General features: G+C 39.4%; 2 pseudogenes; both read right to left on the bottom strand.

Annotated features, from left to right (window-relative positions):
- Nucleotides 1–394: 394 nt before the first annotated feature.
- Nucleotides 395–14,762, bottom strand: LOC132650755 (zinc finger protein 431-like; annotated as a pseudogene).
- A 3,166-nt stretch (nucleotides 14,763–17,928) lies between these two features.
- On the bottom strand, nucleotides 17,929–21,044 carry LOC132650756 (zinc finger protein 431-like; annotated as a pseudogene).
- Nucleotides 21,045–21,340: the final 296 nt, after the last annotated feature.

A 21,340-nucleotide genomic window follows, 5' to 3' on the forward strand; every position in this document is an offset into this window, starting at 1 on the left:
TTTATATATTTCCTATAGAACATAGTACTTCAAGATGAAATAACAAATGGATAATTAGCAGAAACATACAGAATCATGGAACATCAAATTATATATACATATTCATATCACCTCAAGCTATGTAGTGAGATGCAGTCAATTGCTAATTATACCACATTCATCAGCTTTCTCTTCAGTATCAATCATTCATGAAAGTGAAGCCTATAGAAATGAACAAAGATTTTATCATACTAAATACATACATAAGGTTTTCTCTCTAGTATGATTTTTTTCCTGGCTTTGAAAAAAATTGTGACATGCAAAGGTTTTACTGGTAATATTCAGAGAGTTTCACTCCAGAAGGAATTCTTTCATGCTTTCAGAGATCACAGCAATATTCAAATGCTTTACCACTTTAAGTACATTCCTAGGGTTTCTCTGAAGTATGAATTCTTTTATCCCTCTGGAGACCACTACAACTTGCAAAGGCTGTATCACATTGATTACATTCATAGGGTTTCTCTCCACTATGTGTTCTTTTGTGCACTTGGAGCCTATTGTATTGTGAAAAGGCTTTTCCACACTGATTACATTTGTAGGGTTTCTCTCCAGTATGTGTTCTTTTATGCACATGGAGACCACTGCGTTGTGAAAAGGCTTTACCACAATCATTACATTTGTAAGGTTTCTCTCCAGTATGTGTTCTTTTATGCACATGGAGACTATGGGGGTGTGAAAAGGCTTTACCACACTGATTACATTTGTAGGGTTTCTCTCCAGTATGTGTTCTTTTATGCACATGGAGACCACTGGGTTGTGAAAAGGCTTTCCCACACTGATTACATTTGTAGGGTTTCTCTCCAGTATGTGTTCTTTTATGCACATGGAGACTACCGGGGTGTGAAAAGGCTTTCCCACACTGATTACATTTGTAGGGTTTCTCTCCAGTATGTGTTCTTTTATGCACATGGAGACTACTGGGTTGTGAAAAGGCTTTACCACACTGATTACATTTGTAGGGTTTCTCTACAGTATGTGTTCGTTTGTGTACCTGGAGAATACTAGTGTTTGAAAAGGATTTCCCGCACTGATTACATTTGTAGGGTTTCTCTCCAGTATGTGTTCTTTTATGCACCTGGAAATTACTGTGGTGTGAAAAGGCTTTACCACACTCATTACATTTGTAAGGTTTCTCTCCAGTATGTGTTCTTTTATGCACATGGAGACTACCAGGGTGTGAAAAGTCTTTCCCACACTGATTACATTTGTAGGGTTTCTCTCCAGTATGTGTTCTTTTATGCACATGGAGACCACTGCTTTGTGAAAAGGCTTTACCACAATCATTACATTTGTAAGGTTTCTCTCCAGTATGTGTTCTTTTATGCTTTTCGAGACTATTGGCTTGTGAAAAGGCTTTCCCACACTGATTACATTTGTAGGGTTTCTCTCCAGTATGTGTTCTTTTATGCACATGGAGACTACCGGGGTGTGAAAAGTCTTTACCACACTGATTACATTTGTAGGGTTTCTCTCCAGTATGTGTTCTTTTATGCACATGGAGACCACTGGGTTGTGAAAAGGCTTTACCACACTGATTACATCCGTAGGGTTTCTCTCCAGTATGTGTTCTTTTGTGCACCTGGAGAATACTAGTGTTTGAAAAGGCTTTCCCGCACTGATTACATTTGTAGGGTTTCTCTCCAGTATGTGTTCTTTTATGCACATGGAGAGCACTGGGGTGTGAAAGGCTTCACCACACTCATTACATTTGTAAGGTTTCTCTCCAGTATGTGTTCTTTTATGGTTTTCGAGACTATTGGGATGTGAAAAGGCTTTCCCACACTGATTACATTTGTAGGGTTTCTCTCCAGTATGTGTTCTTTTATGCACATGGAGACCACTGGCTTGTGAAAAGGCTTTACCACACTGATTACATCCGTAGGGTTTCTCTCCAGTATGTGTTCGTTTGTGCACCTGGAGAATACTAGTGTTTGAAAAGGCTTTCCTGCACTGATTACATTTGTAGGGTTTCTCTTCAGTATGTGTTCGTTTATGCACCTGGAGATTACTGTGGTGTGGAAAGCCTTGACCACACTCATTACATTTGTAGGGTTTCTCTCCAGTATGTGTTCTCTTATGCCTTTGGATTCTACTGGGGCATGAGAAGGCATTACTAGTTTGATTACATTCATAAAGTTTCTCTCTAGTATGCGTTCTTTTATGCATTTGGAGACTACCCTGTTGTGAAAAGGCTTGACAACAATGATTATAGTCACAGGACTGCTTTCCAGTATGAGTTCTTTCAGGCTTTCGGAGATCACTGCAACATACAAAGGTTTTATCACTTTGATTACATTGGTATGGTTTCTCTCCTGTTTGTGTTCTTTTATGCATTTGGAGATTTCCATGTTGGGAAAAGACTTTCTCACCCTCATTACATTGATAATGTTTCTCTCCAGCATGTGTTTTTCTATGTATGTGGAGTTCACTATGTCGTGAAAAGCCTTTACCATATTGATTATATTCGCATGGTTTCTCTCCACTCTGATTCCTTTTATGCCTTTGAAGATCAGTGTGATGTGTGAAGGCTTTACCACAATGGTTACTTTCATTGAGCTTCCCATAAGTATGTGTTCTTTCATTCCTGCAAAGATAATTAGGATATGTGTAAGCTTTACCATAATCATTACAATGATGATTTATTTGTTGGTGTAAATTAAGGTTGCAATTTGGCATAATTGTTAAATAATGTTTCATATTTACATTTTATCCCTTTGTTTACATTCATAGTTTCCCCCTTAATTGTGGGTGTTTTGTACCCTACAAGATACCTTTGATTGCAAGAAACTTTATTACATGCCTCACTCATAGCATCATTTTTCCATAAGTGGTTCATCACATATTTAAAAAGACCTGGAAGAACTCAGCTTTATCACAGTGAATGCATTCATTTAGTTGTAGTCATACTGATTTTGTAAAGTGAACTATCATAAACCCAACAATTTCCAGAGGGCCTGTAATCATAGGGATTTTTTTGTAGTGTGATTTCTTTGACTTTATTTTCAATGAGTTTGGGAAACTAATTAAGTAATTAGTTTAATTATTAAAAATCCCCTGCTCAGACTAGACTTTATGAATGTGATACAAGTTCATGATTTATTTGTTATTAATAATGAATGTATGAAAACATGAACAAATATAAATTTATACTATGGTCACTATCATGTGTTCTATTGTACACAAGTACAGTGATGTTTAGAACGCAATAACTTATGATAATATACATCAGGAAAAAGCCCGCTCAGGAAAAGTGAGCTTTGTTGAATCCTTCCCAAAAGTACCTCTACACAGATGTAATGATGGAGACCTACAAGATCATCACTGCTACTAGAGAGACAATGAATAAAGTTTAACATTTTATTAATAATTTTTTATGATTAATGATCAATAAATTAAATATAAACGTGCACCACATTAACAAAGTCTGAATTAAAGAAGAACTACATATCTTCTACTTGTTCTGGGAAAGATAGTTACATTTCTATTTTCCATATCTATATGCTTACATGACTTGTATCAAACTTGACAAAAAATATACTTATTAAAAAAAGGACAACAAGGGATCCAAGATGGTAGCGACCAGCACACATCATATCTGAGAGGACGAGTATCTGAACTCTGAAATTGGTGAGTGGAGATGCAGCTAAAGCCAGGACATCTACATTGATGCTTCCTTGGTGAGAAGGGACAAAACATGACCTGAGACCATTTGGATCCATGTCATCCAAGGACTCCTCTGGGGACTGAGAGTAGGAACATTCAATCCCTCTGCACTTACCCTTGGCAGGTCTCCCTTCTCCTTAGCCGAGGCAGCCCACAGTGCCCTGCAGCTTCTAGCTAAGCACACCCTGCTTCCTGACTAAGACAGAAGGAGCAGGCCTCCTAAGTCCTCAGCGGCAGTTGCTGGCTATACCAGCCTTCTATGTCCCAGGTCCACAAGCAACTGTATTGGCCCTTCAGGGCCTCCCAGCCAGTGATTGTACCAGCTTCCCAGACCCTAACTGGAGGGCAGCTGGCTGTACAGGCCACCCAGGACTGCAGACCGCTGTAGGGTCTCCACAAGGCTTCCCATCAGACATCTATACCTGCCTCCCACTTCTGCAGCTGTCGCTGGACTCCCCCAGTGGACTGTTTTACCAGCTTCCAAGTTTTGCAGCTGCAGCACCACTGAGCTGATAGAGCTCCTACACCCACATTTGCCCAAGCAGGGACACATCTGGGAGTAGAAAACTGGGGGAAACCCTGTGTTCTCTCATTAGACCAAAGAGCTCTGAGCATGCCTTAAAATGAGTGCCTGCAGAGCCCCAGATCCAGGGTCCCTCTATGCTAGCAACCGGACATCGGATCCCTCCCACCCACATACCCACTGTGGACAACATTGGTATTCTTGGGACAGTGTTCTCAACATGGAAGCCCCTGTTCTGCAGATTTACCAGTGGACTCCAGGCAAAAAACTCCTGGAGCCTATGCAGAGCTACCAGTGGCCTGTAGAATACTGAGATAGTCAGGGAATCTGCACACGTGCATTGTGTCTGCCAACTCTGGCAGCATAAACAACCACACTTGTGCCTGCACTATCCCCAGCAACATATTCCAGGCATTTACACTCTTTAACACACTGTCCTTCAAGGCACACTTCCATGCACAAGCTTGCTCACCCACATTTGTGCTTCTATGCTTGTGGATTTTCCAACACACACACTCAAACCTGTGGACCTCTCCCATCTTCCTGAAGAATACTCCATATACCAGAGAAAGATGTAACCAGTCTGAACTACAGACTTCAAGAACAAAAAGTGAAGAGTACAGATAGGCAGGTGGCCAGTGGTCAGTTTAGGAACACATCCAACAAAAATCAGGACATCATGGCTTCACCAGCAACCCCCCCCCAAATGAATGGATACTCTAATTCATCAGAAACACAGGAAAATGATTTTGAAGCTATACTTATCCATTTATCACTGGATAACCACACAAATGGAGGGAAATAAAGAGGAAATGACGAAAGCTCTTAAAGAAATACAGGCAAACATAGCCAAATGAAGAGAGGCACAAGTAGAGGCACAATTAGTGCCATATAGAGAGGACACCAGCAAAAAATAGAGCCCATCACAGAAAGACAGAAATCCACATTCAAACAGATGAAGGAAATGGTGCAAGGTGTGAAAACAGAATTAAAACCAATAACAAAAACACAAACAGAGAAACCCCTGGAGCTGGAGAACTTATAGAAAACATCAGAAACCACAAAAGTAAGCATCACCAATAGAATACATGAGATGGAAGGGAGAATCTCAGGTACTTCAGATACACTTGCAGCAACTTAAACTTCTCTCAAAGAAAAAGCAAAATCAGAAAAGTTGAAAACACAATCATTCTAAGAAATCAAGGATACTCTGAGAAGACAAAATCTATATAAAGAACTAAGGAAGTTAAACAGCAAAAAAAAATCAAGTAATCCAATTAAAATTGGTGTACAGAGCTAAACAGAGAATTCTCAATAGAGGAATATCGAATGGCAGAGCAACACTTAAAGAAATGCTCAACCTCATTAGCCATCAGGGAAATACATATCAAAACGACCTTAAGATTTCACCTTACACGTATCAGAGTGGCTAAGATAAAAACCTCAAGAGACAACACATGTTGGAGAGGTTGTGGAGAAAGGGGAACCCGACTCCACTGCTGGTGGGAATGTAAACTTGTACAACCACTCTGGAGAGCAATCTGGCACTTTCTCAGACAACTAGGAATAGCGCTTCCTCAAGATCCAGATACACCACTCCTAGGCACATATTCAAAACAGGCTCAAGTACACAATAAGGACATTTGCTAAACACTGTTGGTATCAGCCTTATTTGTAATAGCCAGAAGCTGGAAACAGCCCCGATGCCCCTCAGTGGAGGAATGGAAGCACAAAAGAGGTAATATAAAATAGACTATTACTCAGCAATAAGAAACAAGGAAATCATAATAAATGCAGGTAAATGGTGGGATCGGGAAAAGATCATCCCAATTGAGCTATCCCAGAAGGAAAAAGATGCACACGGTATATACTCACTCATACAGACATATAATATAGGATAAACCTACTAAAATCTATACACCTAAAGAAAATAATCCAGAGGGAAGACTCTTCCTAAACTGCTCAATTCCTATCCAGAAAGACAAAGAGGATGGACATCAGAAGAAGGAGAAAAGAGGGAACAAGTCAGGAGCCTGACATAGAGGACCTCTGAAAGACTCTGCCCTGCAGACTATCAATGCAGATGCTGAGACTAATGGGCAACCTTTGGGCACAGTGCAGGGAATCTTAGGAAAAAAGTGAGAAACAGTAAGATTTGGAGAGGACAGGAACTCCATAAGGAGAGCAACAGAACAAAAAATCTGAGCACAGGGGTCTTTCCTGAAACTGATAATCCAACCAAGGACTGTGCATGGAGATAACCTAAGACTCTTGCACAGATGTAACGATGGTAGTTCAGTATCCAAGTTTGTTCCATTGAAATAGGAATAGGGATGTCTCTGACATGAACTGATTGGCCTGCTCTTTAATTACCTCCTCCAAAGGGGGAAGCATCATTACCAGGCCACAGAAGATGACAATGCAGCCACTCCTTATGAGACCTATTTGACTAGGATCAGAAGGAAGGAAAAGAAGACCTCCCCTATCAGTGGACTTGGGGAGGAGCATGCATGCAGAGGGTGGAGGAAGGAAGGGATTGGGACAGCAGGAGGGAGGGAACTACAGGGGGGATACAAAAGGGAAAAAAGTTTAATTAATAAAGAATTATTAATAATTATTAATAAATTATTAATTTATTAATAAAATTATTATAAATATAGTACATAAAATTATAAATATAATATATAAAATATAAAAATAAAATTATTAATAATTCTTTATTGTTGTTAATTATTAATAATTATTATTATTCTTTATTAATTAAAGATTAATTAAAAAAAGAAAAAATCTAAGAATAATAGGAATAGATGGAAAAGAAGATTCCAGGCTCCGAGGTCCTGAAAATGTTTTCCAGAAAATCACGGAAGAAAATGTTCCCAACTTAAAGAAAGAGTTGTCCATTACCACAAAAGAGGCCTACTGGACACCAATAGACAGGGCCAGGATAGAAACTCAAATCACATCATAGTCAAAATGTAATCTACATATAAACAAAATGAAGGAGAAAAACCACCTGATCATCTCCTTAGATGCTGAAAAAGTATTTGACAAAAATCCAACACCCATTCAAATTTAAACTGTTGGAGAGATCAGGGATACAGGCCCATATGTAAACATAGGGAAGGCAATATACAGCAGGCCTATAGCCAACATCAAACTAAAGGCAGAGAAACTTCAATCAATCCTACTGAAAACAGGGAGAAGGCAAGGCTGCCCACTCTCTCCATATCTCTTCAACACATTACTTGAAGTCCTAGCTACAGCAATAAGACAACTAAAGTAGAGAAGGGGATACAAATAAGAAAGGAAGAGGTCAAAGTATCACTAATCACAGATGATATGATAGTATACATGAGTGACCCCAAAAATTCAACCAGAGAACTCCTTCAGCTGATAAACTCCTTCAACAAAGTGGCTGGATACAAAATAAATGCAAAATAATCAGAAGCCCTCCTGTATACCAAAGACAAAAGTGTTGAGAAAGAAATTAGTGAAACAACACCCTTTACCTTAGCCACAAATAACAAAGTACCTTGGTGTGACTCTAAATAAGCAAGTGAAAGACCTCTTTGAAAAAACTTCAAGTTCCTGAAGAAAGAAATTGAAGAAGATATCTCAAGATGGAAAGATATTCTGTGCTCACGTATCCATAGGATTAACATAGTGAAAATGGCCATCCTGCCAAAAGCAATCAACAGATTGAATGCAATTCCCTTCAAAATAGCAACATAAATCTTGCAGACCTGCAAAGAACAATTCTAAACTACATATGGAAAAAGAAAAAAAACCAAATTGCCCAAACGATCCTGTACAACAACAGTTTGTCTGTAGGTATATCTATCCCTGTTCTCAAGATATACTACACAGCCATAGTAATAAAAACTACATGGTATTGGCATAAGAACAGAATGGTGGATCAATGGAACTGAATAGAAGACTCAGAAAAAAACCCACACACCTATGGTCACTTGATTTTTGACAAAGAATCCAAAAGCATACAATGTAAAAAAGACCAGCACCTTCAACAAATGGTGCTGGTCTAACTGGATATCTACCTGCAGGAAAATGCAAATAGATCCATACTACCCACTCTGCACAAACCTAAAGTCCAAGTATATCAAAGACCTCAACATAAAACCAGACACACTAAATCAGTTAGAAGAAAAAGTAGTAGCAGAAAAGACGACACACTCAGAAAAATATTTGGCAGAATATGATACATGCATCTCTCAGGAGACAAGAATGGAAATGAGCTTCTTAAGGGGTACTACATGGAGAGAGGAGGGAATTTTACTGGGATAGTAATAGAAAGACAGGTTGGAGAGAGAGAACTGAGGTCAAGATCAGATGAGCCAGAGAATAAAAAAGAGCCTGAAGATTAGAAAATACAGATGGAGTTAGTTTGAGAGTATACAAAGCAATTAGGTGACAGTAGAAAAGACAGATTTAACAAGGAAGCTAGGAGATGAGTTTGAGTCAGAACAGGTGAATTGAATCAGCCATCTATGAGCTCAGAAAGAACAAGATAGGGTGTGTCTATTGAGCAGTAATTCTCAGAGGCCAAAAAACTCCTAGGCCTAAGGTAGGTTGTATGGAACCTAGAATCTGCCCTGCCCAGGCCTAGGGTAGCAGACAGAGGGGCAGTAATCTTTGGAGACCATGATTTGTAGATTGAATAAAAGTCCTTTTTACAGTAATATCTGTTTAGCAAAGGTTTCACTGTCTTCATTCATATCAAAATGCCATGATAACATAAGTAAGATAGCTTACACTGAGGAACATGAGTGTGGGAGAATTTAAAATTCCTTAATATTCTAGAATATTGGATTCTTTACACTATTGCTTTTCTTTAAAACTCCTGGGACACATTGAAATTTTTTCACAGGCATATTTATATCAACATCCATGAGATAATTACCTTCCATATCTTTTAGAACATTGACACTGTTCTTCAATATTATGGTCTTTCCACTTGTAGCCTAAAATATATACCAGAAAGAGTTGATATTTTATTGAAAATTAGGGAAAATTTAACTTTCTCTCTTCAGTGACCTTAGAAACATGATTGATTTATTCTTCCTCATTCCAATTGAAATTACATAAGCGCATCATTGAGAAAAATCAACAAAAGATGTCCACTTTACCTTAATAGTGAAAGAAAATTCACTGTCTTACCTATGGCTGTAAGGTGCGTGTAGGTGTCTATCATCACATCTTTGTAGAGACTCTTCTGGGAAGGATCCAGCAAAGCCCACTCTTCCCGAGTGAAGTACACATTCACATCATCATAGGTGATAGAATTCTAAATTATCCCACATATGTGTATAAGAGAAAGCACAATAGTGGCAACAATGTAAAAATACATCATTGACAATTTATTCATATAATTCTGGTTCTTCCCTGACTTATCTCATGACAGAGAAGTTCTGATGTACTCACCTGGTCATTTTAGAAGTAAACTAAATGAGGAGGTATATCTCATTTGGAACCCTTTGAATAGAATTTAGCCTTACAAGAGAAATGTCAATCAACAGACATAAAGTAAGCAAGTCAAGGATAGTGATGAACAGTACAGACTGCAGATCACAGAAATTATATGCACAATTACTAACTACAATAATTATGGAAAAGCAGGATGTATTGCCTCATGACTTTATTTCCAGTAGTCAGGAAGCAGAGGTATGTGTATTTTATTGTGCTGCAAGCCTGTCTGGCCTCCAAAACAAATTTCATGACATCCAGATGAGGTAGATTTAAGGCCTTTATCTGCTGCAAAAAAAAAAAAAAAAATCATTCAATTAAGAAAGATACAAAGAACTCCAAGGTATTTCTGAAGTTCCTACAAAGAATTATATATTCATTACTGTTTTGTATCTATCTTCCAGAAACCTGGTGTCCCAGTTTAAACTCTAATATTAATGAGAGTTTACTATAAGGGAATGCATGTTCAAACAGGTAGAAATGGACAGATGAAAACATTAGTTCTGGAATAGTTGTCCATTAATGAGCAACATAAGACGGTTGAAGTGGATCAACAATGAAAAGCTCTTGTTGGACTTGACAATAACTGGCCTCAATTGCCAGTGCTTACATTCAGGCTCACAACTACCCATTACTCCAAATTTTGAACTTCTGAGGCCATCAGCTAACTATTGTGAGGATCAGGTACAGAAAAGGTGCATAGTCACACAAACAGGGAAAATACCTCATTTAAAAACTCAAAACAAACACAAGAGGCAGGAAGAATGTCACATACCTGAAATCCAATAACTCAGAAGTCTCAGGCAGTATTAATGTCATGAATACATGACATCCGGAGACTAAGAATATACTCTCTGGCAAATATTAAAACATAAATGTGGATGTGGATCAGCACAATAACATATGCTAGGCCATGATTGCATGGAGACTAGCTGTATATGGGGGATCTTCCCCAATATCTTTGTTAATTGAAACCCAATTCTAAGAAACTTCCCTAGTGCTCCAAATGAACATATGTGGCTCCTTCCCCTCCATACCATCCCGCAAACATGAACACCCTAGCCAAGCAGGTCATTAAAATAGCAACACTCATCCAACACACTTTCTGAAACTTCAGAGTGCTAACAGAACCCCAAAAACAAAACTCGCACACCTCAATATAGCACGTAGACCTAGAATCGCACCAAACCCAGATGCCTAGACACCATATTAGGAATAGATTTTGAACAGTCAGGCAATATGTCACCACCTGAGCTCAGCTATATTACCAAAGCAGGGACTAACTACCTGAAAATTACAAAACTTTTTACAGAAACATAAAGGAATATATCTTCTCATCATTTCATGAAACATCCTCTATAATTGACCACATACTCAGACACAATGTAAGTCCTAAGAGCAAATTGAAATAACATCCTGTATCCTATCAGACCACCCTGGCTTAAAGCTGGATATATATAGCATCAGAAAGAACACAAAGCTTACAAACTCATGGAAAGTGAATAACCTTCAACCAAGTGAAAAAAATGGTTTCAAATAGAAATAAAGTGTTAAATTCATAGAAAATAAATACAGATGAGGGAATTCGGACAGCACAAACCATCTCAGCTCTGCCCTTCCATTCTAGAGGCAGACAGAGCCTTAGCCTGGTAAAGTAGTAGTTTAGTAAAATTTTCCACTCTCCCAGGGTACATTTTTCTTTTACAAGTCACAGGGTGCTGCATGTACACATTTCATTACCCTCTCAGTGTCCAGTGTAGTCATCTCTACCTCACAGCTGAGAATTCCTGCAGCAACCCTCAGTCTAACACAAACAGTAACAACAACTGAAGCCTAAAGGAGCTTTGAATTTGAAAGAAAGGAGTGGCAAATGGGAGGTGAATGAAAAAATAAAAATTAAGTGACATGACTCTTCCTACGTAAGGCGGGGAGAAAGTTTATTATAGATAGAAAGGCACACCCATAGGCCAGAACGTCTGGGAGAGCCCAAGGTTAACACAGCCTTGAGCCATAGAAGGACAGGGAGGAGAGGAGAGGGGCACGCCAAGAAATGAGACTATGACAGTAAATAGATGAAACAGATCAGGTAACCAAATTGGGTAGATAACAGAAAGAAAGGCAGCTGGGTTAAGGGCCCAAGCCCTGGGCTAGAGGGCAGTGTATGCCAGCCATAGCCTGTGAACAGGTAGGGACTCGGCGATGCTGGGAAACCTGGTAGCTAATTCTGCTCTGAACTGTTAAATAGGCAACTCAGCCATTTGTCCCAGGATTTGAGTCTTAACAGTGCCCAGGTCCCCACATCGCAGTCTGGCTCACAGTCCATCCCACTTCTAACACGTGGGACTGAGATAGCTCAGCATTCCTAAGGCCAGGACAAAGGACCTCACAAGCAGCTGATGGCTGCCCGTTTCTGTCCAGCACAGGAAGGACAAACGACACCAGCTCCTGCTGCTCAGCCTCCTGCTCCACCACCACGTTGGGGGCGGCAGCCACACACTCACCATGTCGCTGCTTTGGAAGTCGAATGAAATCCCCTCACAGGACCCAGCAGCTGAGCTCAGACCACTGGATGCCAAATACTCCGCAGAGCTCAGCTTCCAAAGCAAACCTGCAACAAACCGCCAGGAAAAACTCTCCCCTTCCTCTGATTACAGGCCTCGCCTGGAAGTCCTGAGCTGAGCTCAAACCACTGCACGCCAAACATTCCACACACCTCAGGTACTGATCTGAACCTGCAACATGGCGCCCGGAAGAACCCTCCCCTTTCGCGCCCGGAAGAACCCGCCCCTTCCTCTGATTCATGGATTTGTCTGGAAGTCCTGATTGGCGAGTGAGTCTTGAGCGACATGAGCACCTCCCCTAGGCTCACAGTGTACTGAAGAGACAAAGCATAGTGCTTCCTCACCCAGGAGGAATGAATGCATGTTGGCTAATTACAAAAGCAGTGAGGACCTGGCTTAGAAAAGAAGCTGACTCGGGAGAAGCCTATGCTCTGCGCAGACACCTTGGATCCATGACTTGAACTTTGGGTCCATATGTGGAGAATCAGGGCCACACCTTTTCCAGATCTGCGGACATTTCTTTGTCAGTAGACTTGTGCCTGTTGTCTAATAGCCTATCCTTCTGTCTTCCAGCACTCAGGAATCACTTTCCCTTCTCCTCCTCCTGAAATCAAGGTGGATAGCTTGATCAACCCATTACTCAACTTGCAGTGGAGTAAACAATCTTCCCACATTTTGAAGGCTGCCCAAAATACTAACAATTTAGAAAGATTTCAGAAAACAAAATGAGATTGTTCTGTGACTTCACTCTGGGTTCTGCTAAACTGCAGCTACTCTTCCCCTGGTAGGTATCAGACAACATTGGGACAAAAGCAGGAAACAGATGATACACAATTTGGAGCAAGCATGTCTTCCTCTGTGAGACTGTGAAAACAAACAAACAAGAAACTGGAAAAACACAGTGGTATTAGCAAAGGATGTGTAGGTGAACCGAACAGATAGACTGAATCTCTCTATGGATGTAGCAACTGGATCTATAAGAATTACCCGCAGTTTTTGGTCTACCTAATCCAACAACCCCTGTCTGCAAATGGAAATTTGAAGAATCCAGTAGCCACTCAGACCATGTAGCTGGATGTCTCAGCTGGTCTTCAGCAGATCCCAGAATGCCAAAGATTAGGCTTTTCTCCCAGTTCCAAAAAATATGACCTTGATAGCCAGAGTTTGAGGAAGCAGAAAACAAGAAAGGGCTATCATTTTCAATGGAGTTCATATGTGTACACTGCTATCAGAATGTGGTTTAGAAGAAAGAGATATCTTTTCACCTCAAATAATACAGATTAATTGCCAGGCAGTGGTGGTACATGCCTTTAATTCCAGCAATCCAGAGACAGAGACAGGCAGATCTCTGTGAATGAAAGGCCCACCAGGTATACAGAGGGAGTTTGAAGACATGCATGGCTACACAGAGAAACCCTCCCTTAAAAAAGCAAAATAAAAAATAAATATGAATAAAACAAAATCAAGATTAAGGAAGGGATTTCCTACTTCACAATACCCAACTGCTTGGGATTTAGTTAACAGAGTTAGCATAAGTAGTGACCCCTACAACCACCTTGGATGGTCTTATCCAACCTCTACCCAAATTTCTCCTGGGAAACAGTGATCCTCTTTGGGACACTATGATCAGTAACAATCAGGTTTTAAAAGAATCAAGATCAGATCGACTGAATCCTGTTGGCTATGCTACAATTCACACCCCCTAATTATGAATGGATTGGTTTAATTGATATTTTTACCATTGAAGATGATTCCAGCAATGCCGAGGGCACTGTGCTGGGACATAACTGACTCTTTAATCAGTGTCAGGACAAGGAGTTTATTTGCAACAAGTACCATCGTCCAACTGGCATCTATGTAAAATTACCTTGAGTGTTCCATCCTATCAGACCAACACATACTTGAGTCTACCCAGCCAGGGATGGTGGGATTGTGCCACTGGGCTCACTCCTTGCTTTACAGCAGCATTCTGAACAATGCCTAAGATTTTTGTATTCTAGTTCAACTGGTTCCATAGATTATACATCATTCAGAACATAAAATAACTAATGTCCTTTTGAGAACACCAGGAACACTGACTCAGTTCAAATGAGAACCCATGTCCTTTACTCTGGCTCTGATCCTAGATGTGGCCTCTCCTGGGGCAGGAACAGAAGTTGCAGTTTTATTGGGTCAGAGTAAAAGTTGTAATGCTTAAAGGGCTGATATGGACCAAGATATTCAATGCCTGGAAAATTCAATCTCCCAACATGAAAGAAGCATCGACTCTTTGGCTGAAGTGGTTCCAAAAATAGAAGAGGGTTAGACTTTCTATTTTTACAACAAGGGGGTTCCCCAGATGAGAATCATTTGTGGCTATGTTTGTGGGTGAATACAGTGTTTGTGAATTCAGTGGCAAACTCCAGGCACTGATGGTGGAAATTTACCTCAACTTGTGGCCTGGGCTGGTTAAGAAAACTTACAGAGAAGTAGACAGTGACCTTGTAAAAGAACATAGCGACAGAGTCCCACCATAATCTGTGCCTTCAATTGATATCCTAAGTTTCTTTTCTGAGCTCCTTCAATGTGTGGGTCATGCCAGCATCAGCCAAAGAAGCCGATTCATCACCTGTGTCATTTTTTTATTGGCATTAATGACAGCAACAGAGAATAAAGGTAGAACAAAATTTGTACCCTCAAAATGGCCTTGTTACCGTCAAAAGTCAGAATATCGTTATTTGGACCAATACACAATATGTAAAATATCTAAATATCAAAAGCCATTGCATACTCAACATGGACCTTAATGTTGCTTTCCAGGAAGAACTGAACTGAAAAAAGAGTGGTGAGAGTAATACAGGCAATGGAGGTCAAGGTAATGAGGATTCAGTGGAAAATAGTCACCGTGAAAAATTTGGCTACAGGTCTTGTGGTAGTTTGATGATTATGGCCTTATATATGATTATATAATTGAAGTCTTGGGCTCAGTTAATGGAACTGACTGAGAAAAATTAAAAGATATGGCATCATTGGCTGAGGTGTGTATCTCTCTGCAGTCTAAGTATTCTCAAAGAGAATATTGTAGTAGGGACAAGAAGGTGAGAGAGCTTTTACCTCACAATCTTCTGTCTATTGTCTGAGGTAGTGGGCCAATAGAGGGCACTGTGCTGGTGGAGTTCATGAAGGTGTGTTTCTGAGAGAGAAAGAAACAGACAGACACAGCGAAAGAGAGAGAGACATACCAAGAGACAGACTGAGAGAGAGAGAGAGAGAGAGAAAGAGTACTCAGCAGGTCTATGTCTGTGTTGAGCAGGTAGGATGATGTATGTGTTACAGGTATATAAGTGGCCCCAGTCTGTGTGTGAATCTCTCAGTCAGAAGAGAGGGGAGGCTGTGTCCATGGAAGATAGGATTCAGCATTATCTTTTGTGAAGTCCTGAGTTTCTACAATAACACGGAGCCATCTCCTCAGCCCTGAGAAAGCCACATTTTAAAGCTTTGTATGTCTTTCATTTATATGGATGTTTTGCATTCAAGTGTCAATGTGTCATACCTGCAAAAGCCAAAGAGGACATCAGATCCCTTGGGAATGCATTTACAGGATATACTTAGCTAGCTTGGGATTCCTGAAATGGAACCTGTCTCCTATAACAACACCCAGAGCTATTAACTCCTATGCCCTCTATAGCCTCTTTTTAGTAAATTTATATTTACAGATGTTAATTAAAATAAATTACACCAAGTCCCCTTTTCTTATCCTTTCTCCATCCCATTTCAAATTCTCTCCTTCCAATGTCTTAAAAATTGTGTGAATAATTATGGACCTATATATATAAGCTGAATCCATTTCATTGATTGTGTGTGTAAGGTGTGTGTGCTGAACCCTTTCTATAGGATATATAATTAAGGAGCATATCCCTGTCTGTGGCAAATTCCCACACTTGCAGGAGAGTTCGAGTGTTCAATGCCCAACAGGAGCCTGACCAGAAATGACCTAACCTGTATTGGACAGGAAACATTACCAAGCATTGGTTGGCAAATTGCTTAGATAACATATAATACTGGCATAGCCTTGAAATTCTGGAGCTGTAAGGAGGACTATGCACATTGATCTTAACCAATCAGTCTCTCTTTGTTCTGTGGACCTCCCATTATATTATTGACCTAGGATGTTTCCTTGGATGACTTTGACATCTTGAAGTTCCTGCCTCCTTTTTCTGAACACCCTGACTACAGGCCTGTGTTACCATGCCTGGCTTAGGTGGTTTTAACCTCAGTGATTTAATAGAATCTTGGGATGAGTGTAATACGTAGTTACACTTAACTATATTGAGAACTTATGTCTGTGAGGCTGGTTTTCACTATCTGTTGCATAACGTTAGAACTCCAATCTACTGTGATGAGTATTAAAAACTCAATGTTAAAGAAAAACAACAATTTTCTTTAAAATTAAAGGAGAGGATTTCAAGACAATCAATGGCAATTGAAGAACACTTTCTTTCTATTCCTGTAGTTAGGACCAGAGCCTGTTCCCTAGCTACCATGACTATTTGGACTCAGTGACTCATTCTTAATAATCCCATTGAAAGAACTATGTTATCGTGGTAGACAATGCCCAAATATCCTGCAGACACTAGGGAGGCATGGTAAGCAGATCTAGTATGTACACTAAGTTCCAGGAGAGCCTGAGAATCATACTGAGACTATTTGTTCAACCAAAAAAAAGAGAGAGAACAATGTTTGAAAATAAAATTATTTTTAATTATTTATTTATCACATTTTGTATCCTGGCTGTATCCCTTTCCATCTCCACTCATTCCCACCCACCCTCTCCATTTCCCCCTGTGCACCTTCCCTAGTCCTCTGATAGGGGGTTAAGGAAAAAAGAGAACATAATGGTTAAAACACAAATTATTAATTAAAACTGGAAACATATTAATATATTTATTCAGTGTTACTAATTTTGACCATTGATGAATAAATAGGTTATACTTTATCTTTATTCCCACAGGTGAAATTTGCTAATTGAATACATGATAAAACATTTGAATGCAGCCTTGTTGAAAACAATTCACAGACGGTTCTCAGTCCTTAAGGAACAGGGCCAGGGAAGCTCCCATGAAGGAAACATAAGTGTTGGCAAAGGAAAGTGTATGTAGAGAGAGGGAGAGAGAACAGAGAGAAAAAAGGCAGGAAGAGAAGAAACACAGAAAGAAAGAGGGAGAGAAGAAAAGCATATATAAGAAAACAAAAAAATCTGGCTCTACAGGGAATAGCCTCTGGGAGAGGGCAAGCCCATTCTACTGGACTGGAAAGTTAAGGGTAGAGGTGGGGTATGCCAATCATGCCCTTTAGAATGTAGGGACTGAGGGATGCTTTCAAAGAGGTAACTCAGAAGATTGTCATGGGTGTGAGGCACTACATATGATATGTAAGTCATCTTTTAGGTTTAATAGGTTTACATAGAAGGCCAGAGATGCACACAACTAAGTAATCTCACAGGGCCATATATTAAAAACTTCCCATCTATAAATTCCTCCCCAATTCTCAGATTATTTCTTTCCTGCAAGATATTCACATGGCATAATGTTATTGGGCAGAAAATATCTCATCTAGGGGAATAGGTCTATTCAACAATGACATTCCTGAAGAGAATGGAATTTCATGGAGTCCATTGATTGATTAGATGTCAACCTAATAGAGATATAGTAATGTTTATTCAGAATATTGTTATTCCTGCCAGATAGAGATGTTACAGGGATGACAGAGTTGGGACTGAGGAGATTTAAAGTCTTATTTGAGACCACCAAGTGGCCACCTGCATGGTATTCTGACTGACACTTACAGGTATCTGAAAAGACAAGGAAACAGTGGAAGAACTGGAGAATTGACCCACCACAGCTGAGTAGATACAGCGAATACAATAGAAGGCAGCTTGTCCTCACATACAACCCAAGAATTAATTGCTCTCTGGGACTTTAATAGTTTCTTTAACATACAAATTTCCTTCCTTTATAGTTCGTCCAAACTCCACAGGTCTGTAAATGCCTGATTTCTGAAGCCTTCTGTTGACATCTGTTGGAATCTCAGGATCCACAGACAACAATCTCTACATCATATGGAGTCTTCACCACTCAGGGCTCCTAACTGAATGTTTGCATGCATCAGGGAAGCAGAATACAATTCACTTCAGAAAAGTTGTCTTCATGCCTTCAAGTTTTTTCTCTCCTTACATTAGGCATAATCTCAAGAAGGGGTACACCTGACACATGTCTTGTGGACTCCCATTGCTGCCTATGTGAGATAAACTCAGTTTGTGGCTTTGGAAATGTGGTCAAGCAATTTTTAAACACGTGTACTTTCAGATTCTGGCCTGAATTTTTGGATACTTCCATACTGAATTTTGGATCCAAAACCATTTTTGGATACTTCCATATTTTTGTGAAGATATTGGATTAGAAACTTCTTTCAGCACCAAGCCTAAGTTACTTTTTATGCTCTCAATCTTCTCTTTCTTCTGGGTCATCAGGGCTGAGTTAAAGGTGAATTTAGGATTGACTTGTCACACCTAAAAATGCTATTCAAGACACATTTATGGGACTAAATACATGACTCAGTGTCTAGGAGAACTGGCTGCACACTCTCATTTTCAAACAAATTTTATCCTTCAAATTGCCCTGAATCCCTCAATTATTACATGACAGTATGTTTACAATGTAAAAAGAAGACTATTTTATTGATGTAATATCTCAACTAATCTAATTTGAGTATCAGGGAAACAGTGCTGTAGGAAAAGATTTTGGTGTCCAAAGCTGGCAATCACTCCTCAATCATCATATTAAGATGGCCAAAGGAGATCCAACAAACTCGTCTCCCACTCTGTACATATCAGTCATGGCTTAAAAGCCCATAATCACCTTACACACACACATGAAGTGTTTCTTTTTTAGTCCATATTCTTGCTGTTACTTTATCTATAACCTGTATATTACATATTTTCTATAGAATGCAGTACTTTTAGATGAAATGACATGGCTAATTTGGAGGAACATATGGATTCACAGAACATCCAATTTTATGTATATATTCATATCACATCAAGCTATGTAGTGAGATGCAGTTGATGGATGATTAGACCACTTCATTATATCTCTAGGATACTTGAAAACACAAAGCTTTGAGTTAACAAAATGAACACATTCATAGGTTTTTCTTCAGTATGTTTCATTCATGAAAGTGAAGTCTATAGAAATTTCCAAAGGCTTCATCACAGTGAATATATTCATATTTTTTTTTCTCTTGAGTATGATTTCTTTTATGGCTTTGAAAATTTGTGACATGCAAAGGCTTTACTAGTTATATTCATATCTTTTCACTCCAGTATGAAATCTTTCATGCCTTCAGAGATGACATCAATGTTCAGAGGCTTTACCACACTGCTTATATTCTTAGGGTTTCTCTCCAGTATGTGTTCTTTTATGTACTTGAAGACTACTGGATTGTGAAAAGGATTTACCACGTTGATTACCTTCATAATGTTTCTCTCCAGTATGAAGTCTTTCATGCCTCTGGAGATTGCTACAACGTACAAAGGCTTTACCACATTGATTACATTCATAGGGTTTCTCTCCAGTATGTGTTATTTTATGCGTTTGGAGATGTCCGTGTTGTGAAAAGGCTTTCCCACACTGATTACATTTGTAGGGTTTCTCTCCACTATGTGTTCTTTTATGTATTTGAAGACTACTGGGGTTTGAAAAGGCTTTACCACACTGAATACATTCACAGGGTTTCTTTGCAGTATGAATACTTTCATGCCTCTGGAGACCACTACAAAATGCAAAGGCTTTACCACATTGATTACATTCATACAATTTCTCTCTAGTATGTGTTCTTTTATGCTTTTTGAGATTTCCGTGTTATGAGAAGGCTTTCCCACACTGATTACATTCATAGGGTTTGGCTCCAGTATGAATCCTTTCATGTCTCTGGAGGTTGCACCAACGTGCAAAGGCTTTACCACATTGATTACATTCATGGGGTTTCTCTCCAGTATGTATTCTTTTATGCGTTTGGAGATGTCCATGTTGAGAAAAGACTTTCCCACACTGATCACATTCATAGGGTTTGGCTCCAGTATGTATTCTTTCATGCTTTTGTAGATTACTGAGTTGTGAAAAGGCTTTACCACAATGAATACATGCATAGGGTTTCACTCCAGTATGAAGTCTTTTATGCCTCTGGAGACTGTTACAATGTGCAAAGGCTTCACCACATTCATTACATTCATAGGGTTTCTCTCCAGTATGTATTCTTTTATGCTCTTGGAGATTTCCTTTTTTTGAAAAGGCTTTTCCACACTGATTACATTCGTAGGGTTTCTCTCCAGTATGTGTTCTTTTATGTACTTGGAGACTACTGAGGTGTGAAAAGGCTTTCCCACACTGATTACATTCGTAGGGTTTCTCTCCAGTATGTGTTCTTTTATGCGTCTGCAGATGTCCATATTGTGAAAAGGCTTTCCCACACTGATTACATTCATAGGGTTTCTCTCCAGTATGTGTTCTTTTATGCAGGTGGAGACCACTGGGTTGTGAAAAGGCTTTCCCACACTGATTACATTCATAGGGTTTCTCTCCAGTATGTGTTCTTTTATGCAGTTGGAGACTACTGGGTTGTGAAAAGGCTTTCCCACACTGATTACATTCATAGGGTTTCTCTCCAGTATGTGTTCTTTTATGCAGTTGCAGACTACTGGGATTGGAAAAGGCTTTACCACACTGTTTACATTCATAGGGTTTCTCATGAACATGTATTCTTTTCTTTCTGCAAAGAAAATTCAGATATGTGTAAGCTTTACCCTATTCATTACTCTGATGAATCTTTTTTTAAATGATTTATTTACTTATTATTATTTACTTATTATACTGTGTTCTGCCTGCATGCTACATGAGGACACCATATCTTGGTATAGATAATTATGAGCCACCATGTTGTTGGCTGAGAAATTAACTCAGGATCTTTGGAAGAACAGCCAGTGCTCTTAACCTCTCAGCCATCTCTTCAGCCACGGATGAATCTTTATGTCAGTGTA

Source organism: Meriones unguiculatus (assembly GCF_030254825.1).
Source record: "Meriones unguiculatus strain TT.TT164.6M chromosome 13 unlocalized genomic scaffold, Bangor_MerUng_6.1 Chr13_unordered_Scaffold_33, whole genome shotgun sequence".
NCBI lineage: Eukaryota > Metazoa > Chordata > Mammalia > Rodentia > Muridae > Meriones > Meriones unguiculatus.